Raw genomic sequence first — 14,314 nt, forward strand, 5'->3', positions numbered from 1 at the left:
AAGCCCTCATTCATGCAGCAGCCTGCAGGATCTTGTGCGACACTGTCTGGTGTGCGTCAGCTTTGTGAAATTCGTACTCCACATTTTTTACAGAAAGAAAAAAAAAAAAAAGGAATTTGCCTTCGCTTCTTCATTTGCACTTCCAAATAATCTGTCCAAAAGATTTAGTCGTCAGTCTCACGCTTGGGGCTCACACACAATGAGGCCACTGGCACAATGTTTTGGCGCCCTGTAAAAAGTAAGGAGCGTTCTTTCTGTTCTCCCATACATGTTTTGAATTTCTGAGATGATCATAGGAGGTATCACTTAACGTAGCCTAAGTAGAAAGACTACAAAGTACTGCGATTGCTTCGCTTCTCTCCAGTTTAACTTGCCCTTGAAGGACGAGAGCTTTTCTTGGCGCTGTGCTGATCGTTACTCCTGCAGTACCGTCTGGGAGTGCTTTGTGTGCAGCACAGCCCAGCTCTACATTGAAGGAATCCATAAAGCTCGCAGCTGTGCTTTATGGTAAAAATCCACTCTTGGATTGGTGGAATGCTGACCCTTTAGGGCTGTCCTTCCCAGCAATGCTGACCTGCCCTCCTCCTAAGCACATGTTGCTCACTGAAATGGCAGTAAATGTACCACAAATTAACACCTTTTTTTTTTCTTTTTTTTTCCCCCACAGATATCATTCAGATTCCGAGGAAAACTTCAAAAAAAGTTTTCTTTTACTCGTCCAAAAGCTTTACAGCGGCACTTTATTTTCAAAACAGTTTTCGTTGTAGAAATATAGGTCTGGTCACATAGGAATTGGTCTCATACCTAGGATTTGTGGTTTGGGGGTTTGTTTTCATCCATTCTTCTTTCCCAAATATTCTGATCCTATCACAGCTTGCTTAAAGTTTATAGTAACACATCATCCAAGACAACACACTTCCAATCCTATTGCATTTACTAAATTTAGTGGATGATTTCCTAAATACATAAGTAATAATAGTAATTAGTTGCATCCTTTGGGCCAGAACAGCCTCAGTAAGTCGCAGTGGAGGATCCAGTCCTGTAGCTTATCTTCTCTAATTGCATAAAGCAGCTGTAATCTCACCAGATCCAGTCGCTGGTGTATTCCTATCTGCCCTGGAGTTTCCCAGCTGATGGATAGCCACTTTCCTATCATCTTCCTTCTGAGCTTACTGCAGCCAATTATTGGGAAAACGGAGCTGTGCTGGACTAATGTTGTACCATAGTGAATGTAAGGATCCCTAATCTGCCATTGCTCTAAATTAGGCAAGAGCCAGGCCCTGTGGCACAACACAGCTGCAGCTCAAAATCTGGGCCAGAATGCGCATGCTGAGATAACGTAACCAAATCTCATGCTTAGGAACTGATGGTTTCTGGGAGGTGTTTCTCCTCTCCAGGGTCTGTGAGCAGAATTAGAACAAATTACGCTTAGTAACTGAGCTGTGTGTTACTTTGGAGCACGAAGCAGCAGCAGGTGCCTTGAAGGAGGATGCCAAGCTAGAAGTGAATGACAACTGAATGCAGTAAGGAAAAGTTTTCTGTTTATCAAAAGGGGCAGCATGTACTCACCTCTAACACAACTGAAGCAATCAGGTTAATTATTGGCCTGTGTCAGAAAGTGCCACACGCTGAGCTGTCAGTCTGTCTTTGCAGCCATCAGGTGTTCTGAGCATCAACAACATTTCCTATCGTACCTGGCAGCTCCCTGGCATCTCCTTCTTCTCCTTCCTATCAGGAAACAAATGGGTGATACAAAAATGTGTGTCTCAATATGAAATCAATACTGTTAAATGTAGTCACTTAGGATCCATATGCCTGTCATGTATGTTAACATAAAACCCTGCCTCTGAACTGCAGGCAGGACATGCCTGGTCACAAACAGCTGGAAATATGGTACCATCATAAGAGGGCAGAGCAACACAACTTTTCATTCACCTTCCCATAAGCTGCATGCAGGACAAAGAGTGAAGTGAAATTACTGCCAAAACTTTGCTTATATATCATCCAAGTTCCCTGGAAAGCAGAGGTTGGACTTCAGAGCGAACAGTGCGTTTACATAAGTAACTGCTTGTTGCACTCATACAGGTAACCAGAACACAGCAGCATGGCTCTGCTCTCAGCCACTTCAGATCTGTGGGATCTGGGCTGCAGCCCAGAGCCATGGGCAGTGCTGTGCAGCCTCACAGCAAAAGGTTTCTGATGTTTGTACAGCAGAAGAGGCAACACATGGAGGCAGACATCATCAACATGAAATTGTGAAGATCAGCTCGCAAACCAGAACTGCTGGCACATTGCAGCTTAATGGCGACCGGTGGCTTTGGACACAAATGACAGAAGGGATCATAATGTAAGTAATAATGCAAGCTATGTAGGTCGCTTCAAAAGTAATGCCTCCTGTTCATTTCCGTGGAAACTACAATGGATACAAAGAACACAATGGCACTATTTCATGGAGCAACAAAATGTGATGGAATATTATTAGGAAGGTTTGTTGTTTGTTGCCATACCACCAACCTCTGCTTCTGAAGCTGTGGGCCAACAGAACAAAATAGGACGCATAACTTTCAGAGCAACCCTGGTATCTGGTGTTTCTTATTTGAAAGGTGGCACTAAAGCCATTTGGACACAAACAAGCAAAGAATTCAATCAAATGTAGAATCAAAAGGTTTTTTTGCTTTCGTTTGGTGGTTTGGTTTTCTTTTGTTTGTTTTGCAAAAGAGTAGAAAAGACCAAATCAAAATTGGGGAAGTGAAGATGCTTTGGTGCAGCACTTCAGCATATCCCATAAAGGACCAAAAAAGAGAAGGCAAACAGGCTGGTAGACCAGAAAGAAACTGTAAAAGAAGGGGGGGTGGGGGGAGGGGGAATACAGCTATGCTGTAGTACCTGCAAACTACACAAATGTATTTAAAAATGAATCCGGCACAAATGGATTTAATGACAAGCACACTGTGAGACTTAAAATGCTGTGTAGAGATTATGGCTCGCTAAGAATGTGAAAAGCACGCGGGCAGGAGGGTGAAAAGCAATTTTATGAAGTATAGGAAAGAATCAAAAGCAGAAAATGCAAGAAATCAGTGATTGGAAGCTGTCAGAACACGGCGTTCGCGGTGCCTGTTCTTGCACTCGGTGCCACTGCAAGTTTCCTGATGACAGGCGTGCTGAAGCCTTGGTTTGACAGCTCATACAAAACATTTGAACATGAAGATCTTTTGTTTCCCTGCCAAAATAAATGGCTTTTTTCCCTAACCGTAACGTGCTGTCCTCAGACCTGCTCTTCCTAATTAGAGGTGGTGAGCACCATTTAGTTAATGATCATCTTTTATTTCTGTTCTGCATGTTGAATTCTGATTCAGTTCTTGTTTCGGCAGAGCATGTTTACAAGTGGCTAAAATCACTTGTTCATCTCAGCACTGCATTTCAGGGAGCAGAAGCAGAAGTTGCCTGAGGTTAAAACCCATGGCAACAGCTGTCCTGGCTTCACACAATTATATGTAACTGTGTTAGAGGTGTGCTTGTCCTGCCATTGAGAAAGAAGACTCCAGATTGCTTAGGGCACATGACAGATACTTTGGTATCTGCTGTGGTATGCAAGCAACTACAAATATCACATATTAAACCCAGTATCTTACTTTGTACCACGACAGAACCAATAATTTGTCATTAAACTCCTGTTCCTGCCTGAATGAGAGCAGCACAGGTCAGCTCAGTGCCATTGAGCTCCTGATGGAAGGACGAAATAAAGAGGCAGCTTGATACTCACTGTGATCAGGTACAGCCCAAGGCATGACGTTTGATTACTCTTATCTTAAAAGGCATAGCAGCAAATGTTACAGAGGTCATAACATTATTAAACCTTTACATTTGACTTGAAGATGGGTCCTAGATCAAAAAGGAGACAAAAACATACTCAAGATCTCACAATGAATGATCACTTCTCATTTTTCATTCCTATCAGGAGAAGGGGTGCACTGTCATTGCAGTACAAGGACTGCAGTCCTGCTTGTGTTTCTGCAGAGCGGTAAATTAAAACTCAGCATGCAGGAGAGTTTAGCTTTGTTGTAAACAAGGAGTTGAGCTGGAAGGTCTTACTCACGTCCTCCTAGCTGGACAGTGCTAAAACCAACAAAAGAACTGTTGCTTCACAGAAAGAAAGCACAAGAAAGCAATTTAAAGGTGACACAACCATGATGGTGGTGAATCCAGACATTCAAAAAAAAGAAAACCATCATTAAGGCCAAGAAGGGCATAATGCCTGTGTTTAAGAACATAAACTTCAGTTTCCTTGTTACTTTCTGAGTAAGCACCATGGCACTGTTTTCAAATGTTTCCTCTGCGGTTTTAAAACCTGGGACTTTTTTCCTAAATTTCATGATTCCGGGTGCTGCAGATTTTCCACTGGATCCTGCAAGGCTTCAGATAAAGCTAACACCAGATCAGTGGAACACGGGAAAAAACTGGGCTTTCTTGATTCTTCCCCGGTTCATTGCTGATGCTGCTGTCCAGGAAACAGTTCTTTTCTGTGACATGATTTTGAGAAACCTGGAAGGAAAAATACAGGAGTAGCCTTTCCGTGTTCTTCTGGAACCATTTTTGTATATCTCCAATAATATAAATAATCTAGGAAGTGATATAAAACATTTCCAAAAAACATACGTTGAAAGCATGAAGCACTCAAGATCCTCTGTCCAAACAGACTCCTGCCTTCCCTCCCTCTCCACATTTTGGTGAGCGCTCAGGCAGCCTCATCTTTTGGATAATTAGAGGATGCCAGATGGCTGTAAATATGTTCACAGTCCTTCACATCCAGTTCCTTCTATCTGGCACCCTTATTGCTCTGCCCTGTAGCAAGCACCTGGTCTGTTCTCATCTGAAGAATGTCCCTCTGCTCTCTTGATCTAAATTGTCACCTTTAGGGTTTTTTCCTCTTTAAATGTTTAGTGCCAAAGAACGGTCCCCTGCAGTCCTGTTGTGTAGATAATAATGTGCCTTCTCCTGTTTATAGGCATCAGCTTCCTTGACACCAGAGCTGCTGTCATTGAGCACGGGATGACACAGATCGCCTGCAGAGAATCACGAGGGCAGAGCAGCTTCTTCCTATTTTGAGAACAGAGATCTCCTGCTGCCCTTTGCATGGGGGTAAGTGGCACACAGGATGAGGTGATTCATCTCAAGTCACGCTCTGAGGAACTGCCAAAGTCAGCACTTGCATGGCAGTTCTGGGTTAAAAGCACCAGTCCCTCTTCTCCTCCTCCTCACAGAATCACAGAATCAGAACATCTTGAGTTAGAAGGGAACCACGAGGGTGAAAGGACAAATCAGGCTTTACAAAATGTGATTTTTCTGTTTTTAAAGTCATGGTTACTGAATTGCATTTTTGCACGGAAGGTAACTGTGATCCCATTATTTGATACCTCAAAGCACGTCCTGAAAACCATAAAATCATAGAGCTTCTAAGGTTGGAAAAGACCTCTATGATCACCTAGTCCAACCATCCTCCTTCCACCAATACTGCCCACTGAGCCATGTCCTGAAGTCCCACACCTGCAGGTTTCTTAGACGAGCTCTCAGTAGCTCACAGCTTGTGCAAAAGAACGTGGAACTTTTTACAGTTAACATAAAACACAGGATGTAGGATCAGCTAGAAGACATGAGATACAACTTTCAATTTATTATTGTAGAATCATGGAATCTTAGAATCATACAATTACAGAATGGCTTGGGTTCAAAAGGACATTCTGCTGTTCCACAGCCTCTCTTTGGCTTTGTGGCAGGCAGGCAGTGGGCATCACAGGTCTCCATTGGGACAGAAACCATCCGAGTGCATATGCTCAGTCAGGATTGCCCCTCCCTACAGCCAGAATCCTGCAGTTTCTCTCCTTAAACTTCACGTGGCTGGTGATTGCCAACTCTCCAGTCTGCCTGGATCTCTCTGCAAGGAGTCCCCACCCTCAAAGCGGTCAGCAGCTCCTCCCAGTTCAGTATCATTAGTGAACTTGCTCAAAACACCTTCTACCCCAACACCCAAATCAAAATGTTAAAGAGAACTGCCCCTAACATGGAGCCCTGGGAAACTCGCTGGTGACCAGCCACCAACCTGATGTGAGCCCTTACAACTCTTTGGGCCGACCCACCGCCACCCTATGATTTGGTCTGGCACTGTGCTGGGTGCTGTCCAGAAGGATACTGTGAGAAACAGCTTTACTGGAAAACAAAAAAGTAACATCAAACTGGCTTCCCTTGTTCAACAAGACGAGTGACCTTGACATAAAAAGAAATTCACAGGACCTTCCCCTTATGAACCCGTATTGTCTGTGACCAATGAACGCATTGTCCTTCAGGTGTTTTTCAGTAACCCCAGCATAATTTTCTCCATCATTTTACCAGGAACTGAACTGAAACAGACAGGCCTGTGTAGAGCAAACAAGGGCGGTGACAGAGTCCTTATGTGAGAAATAGGTGCTGTAGGAAAAAATAGCAAGGAGAAATGAACTCAGCACTCCCAGTAACAGTTTGAGGAAGGGGCGAACTGAGGAATGCAGCCTTCTCCCATTTGTACTGGTGCAGGAGAAGGGCAGGGGAAGGGGCACAAGGGGCAGCTGCACAGAGTCAGACTGCACAGAGTCAGACTGCACGCTGCTCCCAGAAGCCTCGCTGAGACAGAAAGGGTGGCTGCAGCCCCCTGCTCCAGGCAGTTACGTGCTCACATATTGGTTCAGGCTGTGACCTTGGAATTCCATACCCACCTGTAATTACCAGGGTCTTCTTTCTTGCTCTTCTTGAAAATTGCAACATTTGCCAGCTTCCTGTCAACTGAGACCTCTCCACGTTCCCAAGACCATGGTGAAATAATTGGAAGAGGTCTCACAGTGACATCAGCTAGCTCTCTGTGTACTCTGGGATGGATGCCCCATGGACTCACGTGCATCCAGGTGGAGCAGAAAATCCCACACAGTTCCAGGTTGGCTACGAGTTGATCGCTACTGCGGTCAGTCTGGGGTGCCAGAGACCATCGCTGGCTTTGAAGACAAAGGCAAAAAAAGGCATTAAATGTTTCTGATTTGTCAGTGTTTGTTTGTGAGATGACTATTCTCATCAAGCAATGAACTAATATTATCTCTGGTCCAACTTTTGTTGGTGGTGTATTTAAGAAACACTTTTCATTGCCCCCCAGTTTGAACTTTGACTTTTGACCACACAAATTTTCTTCCATCAAAGGCAAACAGCAACCCTGTAGTCCTTCTATGCTGCCTGACCTGACAAGGAGCACAGCTCACCGTTTTGACAGTTTGACTGGTCTGAAGACTTGGATACCCAAGACAGGTGCATAGACAAAAACCTGATCCCATGCGCAGAGATCTTGTAAACAGGTATTAAGGTTCAGCCAAAATGATACAATTTCTGTATGATGAGAGTTTCATGTTACCTGATCAAATACCCTCTGTTTGTGGTTTTTTTTTTACCCTCTGAATTCACCAATATTGCTGTTAAAGCCAAACAGAGTGTGCTTTTTAGGATTTTTTGTTGTTGTTACGGAATTATTTCTAAACTCTTAAGAAGTAAGGATGGAAAATTGTACAGAAAGAACTATCAAAGGGGAAGTTGGTCCTAAGGCATCTTAAAATATAGACACTGACATTTCCAAAACTAAAGGAAGAGGAATAGACAAGGTCACAAGCTGACTGAAAGTGAGGAAAGCTACACCAGCAAAAATTTTGGGTCACTACAAGGGTGAATGGATTGTCAGAGGAAAACCACTGAGAGATGATGAGTGTGTATTTTCAGGTCTTTGAATGCAGCCGTTTGAGCTATCACCCACATTTCATTTAACGAGGCATTACCAGCTCTGCTACGTGCAGCAGATGCTCTGGTTTGCTGAAGTGTGGGAGACTCCAGCCCATGGCACTCCAATCTGCTTGGTTCCACTTCCCCAGTGTGAGGGCATGTGGTTGTTTTACTGAGTTCAGGACCCCTTCAGGACTGCAGTGAAGAGTGAAGAGCCCCAGCTTTACTACGTAATGCTAACAGATGTCACCCAGAGCTACACATCAGTTTCTCACGTAATAAAATGCAACCGTTTCGACTTTTCTGCTCATAGAAGTGTCAGTGTTTGATCACAGAATTGTTTAGGCTGGAAGAGACCTTCAAGATCATCCCCCAACCATCAGTCTGACTTACCAATGAAAGAAGTCGTATGAGAATCCTAGAGAAATACAGCATCTTACTATACTGAAATTGTACTAGACATTATACTGAGTTGTCCACATTTCCTATTCTTTCCTATTTTTCCAGCAGTACTGCAATTCGGGGCCTGGATGAATGGATGGGCACCTGGATCTGCTCAAATAGGTTCTTTATTTCTGTGAAGCAGATTCCAGTTGACAAATGTCATGAACTACTCACAAACAGGAGAGAAGACTGTCTTTGACTAAAAGGATAATAAGAAAATAAGACTTCCATAAGAAAAGTGCAAAGTACAGAATTACAGAGACCAACAAAACAGGGGGACAGGTCAGTGGGCATAGAGATGCACCACTGGAAGCAACCAAGACAGCAGGAATCAAGGGAAGACAGAGGTGGCTGCAGTCTGTGCAGGCATTAATAAGCAACCTGCATCTGATGACAGATCTGTTAAAAAAAAAACAAACTTCTCAAGAAATCAGCCTTCCTATTACATAAGATGAGGAGGCTGCTGCTGCAAACCACGATTTCCCCAATAACAGTCACATTTCTCTGTGATTTTGCTCGTGTTGACTACCTGGTAGGTTAACTCTTCATTGAAAGTGGGGAGAAAGCAGATGGCAGAGGGCAACTTTGCTTACCTTTCTTGAACAAGGAGATAGATAAACTGATTTTTGTAATGATGCATTTGAGATACAGAGGCCAAATGTTACTTTTATGAGCCTATAAGATAAAGATAGGCTTCTTGTTTGCAGAACTTCACCATTTTGCTTTCTTTCTGGCAGATAAAACCTTACAAATTGGCCCTGTGACCTATAGATGCTCAGTAAGCAAGTGACTGAGAGCAGGCATTCAAACCACGCTTCATAAGAACCTTCATGATTTTGAATGCCATTTCATGATTTCTAGGAAGCATGACTCCCAGATTGGGCTGCAAAAAAGGTAGACAGCTCCAAGATTAAATATAGCATCCCGTGGGCTGGAAGGAAAAGCAGAAGTGGGAGGTTGTTCTGCAGAAATCAAGGGACTTACTTGTGTTGCAGCACAAACAGTGATGAGACCCGGCCCATGGGGCATCCTCAGGATTGTCCTTGGGTTAATGCAAAGCACAGAAAAATCGTTCTAAAAATAGATCTTATTTTGATAGCCTTGGTTAAGTCCTAGCTAAAATGCTGAGCTCCCATTGTATCTGTGTCACCCCACGAGGGCTCCCAAGGCAGGCCTCTGTCCCGTGGCTGTTGCTCACAGCACCCATCACTGCCATCAAACTGGTTTTCTCCCAGTGAATCACAGAATCCTTCAGGTTGGAAAGGCCATTATGATCATCTTGTCCAACCGTCACCCCATCATCCGTGCCCATTAACCTTGTCTCCACTGCTCTAGAACGGCTGCAGGGACAGCCTCTCCACCGCTCCCTCGCCAGTCTGCTCCAAAGCATCACCACTCTTTTGAAGAATAATTTTTTTCTCATATACAACCTAAATCCAGACCTGTTGCTTGCTTTCTTAGGCTGCTGATCTTGGCATGCACAGAGGGAATAGATTTCAGAGAAGAAATGTTGAAGCTAACGCTCTTTAGGCTCTCCTTAGATCAAAAGAAACATCCTGTCACCCAACAGCCAAAGGCACCCTTCAGAATGCTAGTTCTCTTCCAGGGCATTTGCGTTTTTGGTCTTCAGATAGCTATGCTGTGTGTGACTAAGTCCATCTGTTGCAAGTTAGTCCTTTAAATAATTATGTCCACATCTCTGCTGAGTAGCTCCAATTAATGCCAGTCCTTTGCATATTGTTCAGCACCACACTGCAAAGCCACCACTTCTTACAGCTGTGAACAATGCCCTCTGTCTGCCCATCACGAATGTATGAACTCCTCCATTCAAACCACACAACTCTGAAATGATTCTTTCTATCGTCCTGTGGGGAAGGATTTCCAGAACCATGTGGCTGTTTTTGGGAAGAGCAACATCTGCTTGTATGCAAAACTCCCCGGTGTCGCGGTGATCTGGTCTCCAGCGCCTCAAACTCCAGCTTCTCTGAGCTTTCCTGAACATTCATGGAATCTGTAAAGAGGAAAAGAAATAAAAGCTGGGAAAAGAAAATAGAAAACCCACAAATTTCCTCCATTTTCTGACAGAGGCGATTCTGGAAAGAGCTGTTTCAAACATTAAAAGAACAGCTCTCCTGGAGCTTGCTTTCACCCCAGCAGACCAGAAGCATTTCCTCAGTGCTGGGCGCTCACTGCAGAATTTGCTCCGCGTGCTCCAGCTCCTGAAAACAAACACGTGAAGGCGGGAGGCCGGCTTCCCAGCTCACCAATCCACCTCTTTCTGCAGTTCCCAGTAGGCATTTCAGTGCCTCCCATTCCTGAATCACTCAGGAATACACACATATCTACTGATACACTGATCCACGAGGAGAACAGAACCACTTTGTTCCCTGATTCTAGGAAGGAGATGCATAAAACCGGGACTCTCACAGAATCCTAGGAAATAAAGGAAGAAAAAAAGAAGCTGAGAAGGGAAATGTTCGAGAATCTGCTCTGAAGGATCTGCGGGGAAATAGTCGGCATGGGGTCATAGAATATCTCAGCATCTCCAGGATGCCTTCCAAAGGTGAAGGAAACTGGAAGGCAAAAGTGATCTCATGTGGGAAGGCACAAATTGGGGAGGGTGAGACCACACTGAGCCACCAGAGAGCTGTAATGCCCTGCTCAGAAGAGTCCATCTGTCACAGACACGGCGGCAAAGGTAGTGATTAGAACAAAACAGCAATAAATGAGAAACAGAATGAGGAAATGGAGGGAACTGAGAGCAATTAATGATTAATCTCACAGAGGGCAGAAAATAGCAGGAAAAAAGGGCAGAACAGAAATTTCTGGCTGTCAGTTTTAAGGAAAAAAAATAATGTATTTTTGAAGCCATATTAAGAGAAAAGAAATCCTAATCATAGTCTGAGACTTTTACAAGTCATGGTGTTCATTATTATGCAGGAAAAAAAAAGCCAGAAATATTTAATAAAAATTTCTTTTCAGAATTCAGAAAGAATTAAGAGCAGTGTGCCAGAATGATGTGGTGATGATGCACAGCTTCCAGCTCATTAGTAACACATAGCAGCAAGAAGGAAAAACTGCTCACAACAGCCATGCCATGCAACTGTCCTGTCCCTGTTAATCCCAGGGACAAGAAGTGGCTCTGAGGCTGATTGGTTTTAGGTGTAATCCTAACACTCAATTCACAGCTGCTGCATCTCTGGCTCTCCGTGCTCCCAGGAGAGCGGTCCTCCGTGAGCCTGTGCTTGTGAGTGGCAAACTGGCAGAAGTTGTGTTCCCAGCAGTGCTCACACAAGTCCAAAAGATAAAATGAGTTTTTTCCCTTGTATTCTTTCATTACGATTATTATTTTATTCCTTTTTATGGAAGTTAATCTGCTCTTGCTTTACTTTGAAAAATGAGTTGGAATGTGCAAACTCAATAATTTTTCCTGTGAATGTAGGTCAAACTATTTTCTATTTTTTCCCATCTTTCCTGTGACTTGGGAGAAGATTTCAATACTCCAGCACTCCAAGGAGGAATGCCTACATGCGGAAGCACGGAGCTTTCCCTTAGTAAGAGACCTACCAATAACAGCGCAGAAAGACGTGAATGGTGCAAACAAATACTTTCCTTTATTGTTCGCATCAGTTTTCGTATAAAGCAATGTTGCTCAAAGAAGATTTGCAGAAATCAGAACTGTCTTCTCATTGCAGTGCACTTTACCAAGCAGCCTCAGACTTTCAGGAAATTTACAGAAAATCAGTCTGATGCTGAGCTCAGTGGAAGCGCACACTGCTCTGCTCCGATATCGAAATGCAGCGTCCAAATCTCACTGATTTCATTCCCAGTGTGTTCTGAATGTCTTATGCAACTGCATTACACCAACCCCCCCCCCCCCCCCGGCCCAATAGAAAGAAACTTATTGTTTCATCTATTCTGGCATTTGCCTCATTAGAGAAAAAATAACTTCCGCAGCTTCCTTCTCCAGTACCTCCTAGAAACCCTCTGGCGGTTTTCCATTGAAAAAAAAAAACACTGGAAATAGGTGTTTTGTCAGTATGTTCATCAGCATTCTAACATTGGAGGATTCATGGATAACAGCCTTTGGCTTGGCTCAGCTTGGCTTGGTTTGGCTCCCTGTAGGCCGGCAGCTTGAGTGCACCAGGATTGATTGCATAGGGGAGGCAGCAGCTGGGGAGAGGCATGGCGAGAGAATGGCAAGGGACGTGGCGAGGGAGGAGAGTGTGTTGTGAGGAGAGTGCTTACAGCACCCAGTTTGAGGAGCTGAGCTGGGTTGGATTGGGTTGGGTTGGATTGTGTTGTTGTGTTGTTGTGTTGTTGTGTTGTGTTGTGTTGTTGTTGTGTTGTGTTGTTGTGTTGTTGTGTTGTTGTTGTGTTGTTGTGTTGTTGTTGTGTTGTGTTTTGTGTTGTTGTGTTGTGTTGTGTTGTTGTGTTGTTGTGTTGTTCTGTTGTTCTGTTGTTCTGTTCTGTTGTGTTGTGTTGTTGTTGTGTTGTGTTGTTGTGTTGTTGTTGTGTTGTGTTGTTGTGTTGTTGTTCTGTTGTTGTTGTGTTGTTGTGTTGTTGTGTTGTTGTGTTGTGTTGTTGTTGTGTTGTTGTTGTGTTGTGTTGTTGTTGTGTTTTAGGGTTGGGTTGATGGATTGGGCTGCTGGGTTGTATTCATTTTTTCTGTATGTGTTTTTCTTAATTCTTCCATCTCCTGGAGCCCTGTGGCTGAGGTTCCCTGTGAGGACAGAACAGGGAACATCTGTGCTGGCTTTCACATCTCTGCTGGAGGCTCCTCAGCCCCCAGGATGAGCACCTTCCCTTGCAGCTTGGACAGGGGCAGTGGTTTTTCTTACACCTCTGCCTTTCTGTATGAGAGCATCGCAGACAAATGACAGCTCTTTCTGCAGGTCTTCCCAGGAGGAGATCAAGGAGATCTGCTCAGCCTGCTTTCCAGACATCTCTGCTATCTTGGAACAACGTTTGAGTTTCTGGGCCCTTTTTAGGGTTTTCTCATCACAAGGCACCAGGCAGCCTTCATACAGCAGACAGCTGAGTGGCAAAGCCTTGCCGCAGATGCATTCGTTCCGTGGTTGGTGCTGTCCTGCAGGCTGTGCGTGCTGCAGAAATCCAAGCTGTGGCTGCTGCTCCTGAGCCAGAGCCACGTCAGTGCTGACCTGATGGTGAGGTTCACGAGGTTCTGGAGTGGGAAAAGCCACAATGGGGCACTGGGAGTGCAGAGGAGATGTTCTCCATGCACAGATCTGTCTGTCTAGCGAATATTTGTGCGGTGTCTGGACTAAGGGGAGAAAAATGCTCTGCGAAGAGCCCCCTTTTCATCAGGCCCTGTGCTGTGGCAGCAGGCTGTGCGGTCTGAGGGAAAAACTGCAGAACTGGGTTTGGAAAGCAGGTGATTTGTCACGATCCGGACTTCTTTCCTGAGCAGAACATGCGGGTTTATGAATCAAGTCTTTTCATTTAGTGTGGATGGCTGTGATTTGTAAATCTCTAATAGAATTTGTAGATCCACAGCAGGGTTAACGAAACAAGACTGAGATTTATCATTTGGGAGGAAGGTTTGCAAATCCATCGGTGGGGGTGGGAATCCTACAGGCCAACTCCTGCAGCTGCTGAAGGTTTTTATTCTCCATCTCATTTTTAAGAGTGATTTTTTTAAACCAATCTGAGAGCTGGCACACACAGGTTGAAATTAACATTGTTGAAATGCAAACCAAGAAATAGGACTTTTCGTAGGCTTTAAGAGCAAGCCTAGAAAGAGTGGAAATCGAGGAAGGATTTAATGCATTTTGGTGTATTAAAAATTTATTTTTCCAACTTCTTTTTTCCATCGCAGCATGGGTCACCTGTTACTGTAAAAACAGCCTGAGTGCTTGCTTCCTGCAGGTGCTGCTGAGGATGTCACAAGGGACACGTGTTGGCTTTGGTTATCAACAGCCAGCACTACAGTGATTTCATCAACACTGGTGGTGTCCTTTCTCAGAACTGTGATGAGGCGTGAAGTTTGGAATCAAGCCGCAAAGATGAGAAAGGAGGGGAGGGGAAGGGGAAGGGGAAGGGGAAGGGGAAGGGGAAGGGGAAG

General features: G+C 44.3%; 1 long non-coding RNA gene across 1 annotated transcript; it reads left to right on the forward strand.

Moving 5' to 3' along the window:
- Nucleotides 1-2,008: 2,008 nt before the first annotated feature.
- LOC122169362 lies at nt 2,009-14,242 on the forward strand. The gene is made up of 6 exons (XR_006171556.1): nt 2,009-2,085; nt 2,212-2,347; nt 5,006-5,139; nt 7,219-7,370; nt 13,125-13,397; nt 14,119-14,242. It is a non-coding gene; the product is annotated as an uncharacterized LOC122169362 (long non-coding RNA).
- The last annotated feature ends 72 nt before the right edge of the window (nt 14,243-14,314 follow it).

The sequence above is a fragment of the Centrocercus urophasianus genome, unplaced genomic scaffold, assembly GCF_019232065.1.
Source record: "Centrocercus urophasianus isolate 14NV4802_14NV808 unplaced genomic scaffold, USGS_Curo_1.0 seq_527, whole genome shotgun sequence".
Taxonomy (NCBI): Eukaryota; Metazoa; Chordata; class Aves; order Galliformes; family Phasianidae; genus Centrocercus; species Centrocercus urophasianus.